This window comes from Etheostoma cragini, chromosome 15, assembly GCF_013103735.1.
Source record: "Etheostoma cragini isolate CJK2018 chromosome 15, CSU_Ecrag_1.0, whole genome shotgun sequence".
Classification (NCBI taxonomy): Eukaryota; Metazoa; Chordata; class Actinopteri; order Perciformes; family Percidae; genus Etheostoma; species Etheostoma cragini.
The window spans coordinates 1,353,975-1,356,645 of record NC_048421.1 but is presented as its reverse complement, the minus strand read 5'-3'; the positions used below and the strand labels follow the sequence as shown (position 1 = coordinate 1,356,645).

The window sequence follows — 2,671 nt, the reverse complement described above, 5'->3', positions numbered from 1 at the left end:
TGCCTCCTCTTATTTTTTTGGGTAATTTGGTTGAAAGAAATCCATATTTTCAGATTTTAAACCCTCAACTTAACCCGAGAACAACACGAGGGTTAACTGGTGTCTGACTTGTGTTTCTGTTGTTGTTGTTATTTTTTCAATAACAATAAATTTAAAAACAAAAGCATTATGTCAACAATGTCCCTTGGGATGAGAACGTTGCGTCTTATTGTTTAAGGCGCTCCGATCAGGATTTTTGGGGTCCATCACCGATTGCTGGAGGCGGTTTTGGTTCATACCGATCACCGCGTCCTTTTGAAGCCTTTTTATCATTTCATATATTAATTTTAATAGTCAAATAGTCAATTTTAAAAATCAAACCATCGAAATTTTGGCCCAGAAAAACCCAAAGTTGCAGGTCGATGTGAAGACAACACGAGGGTTAAAGACGTTATCGGCCGATAACGATCAGTGACCGATCGATCTGACCCCCCCCCCTCACTTACTGTATCTTACAAAAAGCTGCACAACGGCAATAAATCATGTATCGGGGCACTTTGGGCCGCGGAAAACCAGCGTTGAACACAGCATTGACAAAGCCTGGAAATCCAGACCCAAACCCGAAAGATTCAGGGTCTGAGTAGGGAAAGGGGCCCAACTGGAGGGGCGGCACCAAGCGCTGTATGTGTGATGTAGAAGTTTAAAAACAAATAACCACTAGGGGGCGATAAAGAATACAGATAAGGTTTATTTCTCACGAAGGGACTTCGCCATATCTTGGCCAAAATAGATGGCATCAACCCCAAACCTGGGGTGATTGTTTGGCATGTAGACCAGAGGCTTTTTACCAAATTTGGTAATGACGGGCCATTAGGGGGGGGGGGGGGGGGGGGGGGGCGCAATAATCAACGTCTGTTGGTTTTGTCTAAAAACGCAATGCATATCAATGGGAAAGTTGCAATTACACCATCTATGCCACAATAAATGCTATCGACACCAAACCTGGGGTGATTGTTTGGCATGTCGACCAGAGGCTTTTTACCAAATTTGGTAAAGATAGGCCATTGAGGGGGGGGCGCAATAATCAACGTCTGTTGGTTTTGTCTAAAAACGCAATGCATTTCAATGGGAAAGTTGCAATTACACTATCTATGCCACAATAAATGCTATCAACACCAAACCTGGGGTAATTGTTTGGCATGCAGCCCAGAGGCTCTGTACCAAAATCTAGTTAAAGACAGGCCATTAGGGGGCTCTAGAAGCCCAGAGTTTTTAAGTTTTTAAGCAAAATTCCTTTTAAGTGTCTTAATACCTGGCAAATAAAGCCGATTCTGTACCAGAGCCTCATTTGCGGGTCGGAAAAGCCGGATTTCCAGATTTATCCGGAAGAATCAGACCCCCGAAAAAGTTCATCTTACACTTACCTTCATAACTGTAGTCTTGGCTCCCTCCAGCACCCCCCGTCACCTGGCTTGGATAGACAGTGCTGTACGAGTATCCGCCCGACCCCCCCAGGTTCTGGTTAAAACTCTTCTTCCCCTGCCCATAGCCCTGGCCATACTGGCTATAAGAGCCCTGCGCTGGGGGGCTGCTGGACTGGAACCCCCCCACAGATCCACATTTGACCCCCGGCGGGCCTGGAAAGGGGGCCTTCCCTCCCTTGTGCATGGGGTGTTTCTTTTTGGCGGTTTTGGAGGCCGAAGCGGCCGGGTAGACCGCATCGTTCTGGTAGTAACCATAGGAGCCCTGAGCTGGTCCTGGTGCCGTGCTGGCTGGGGGGCCACCTGACGGGCTGCTCGACGCCCCGGCTCCTCCATTGGTGCCGCCATTGTTGTAGTAATCTGGGAAATAACAGCATGGCACAGTCTTTAAACGGGGCAACGCGGCATATTTTAACATCCGCTGCTTTCAGCAACACACACTGTTGTGTACTTGGAAATTAATTCAGACCCTGGAGTAACACAGAAGTGAATGGTGACAGCACATTTATTTAAAAAAAACAACAACAACAACTGGAGGAAGAAGTCTTCCCCCCCCCCCCCCACCCCCCAAAACATTCATCAGATTTCTTAATCCAGCAACAGTCCGTGTGTGCAGACTTGGAGCTAACAGCCTCATCCACGCCCAACACCGATACAGATCGGATCCCACGGCTCCCAAATCCCGCCAAAGTAAAAGACCGTCGTGCATCCAGTGTAGGTGTGACCTAAAGCCCAGTTCAGACAAAAAACTCGCTACGAGACGGTGTATAATCTCCATAGCAACGACCATGTGCTTCGAGTCTAACATACCGACGTCCAGGCTGTTTTGTAGTCCGATATAATTACTAGTGTCTTAAAATATGAACGAGGATAGTGATAGTGAGTTACCTGCTACGGCTGCGTTTCTAGTGGACATGAAAACCGTTTAATTTATGAATCACAGCTTTGTTTTAACTCCGCCCCCTCGCTTCAGTCACTCTCTAACGCGTTGGACCGCATGTCACATGGTTAACCTGTTAACTGCCGTAATGGCGTTTCTCATTACATGGTACCTGCTCGACTCAACTGTTCTGGTTTTCCCTTATGATTAAATAGTCCCTGGTACCTGCTACCAGGGACTTTTTGTGGTACTTGAGGGTCCAAGCGAGCTGAGGCGATACCAAAAGGTGACGTGAAAACCTGCAGACTGCTGATTGGTCGGAGAGAATCGT

General features: G+C 47.2%; 1 protein-coding gene across 1 annotated transcript in view; it reads right to left on the bottom strand.

Moving 5' to 3' along the window:
- Window positions 1–2,671, bottom strand: part of LOC117958249 (interleukin enhancer-binding factor 3 homolog) — a 28,698-nt gene that overhangs the window by 2,341 nt on the left and 23,686 nt on the right. The gene's annotated exons all lie outside the window — the stretch shown is intronic.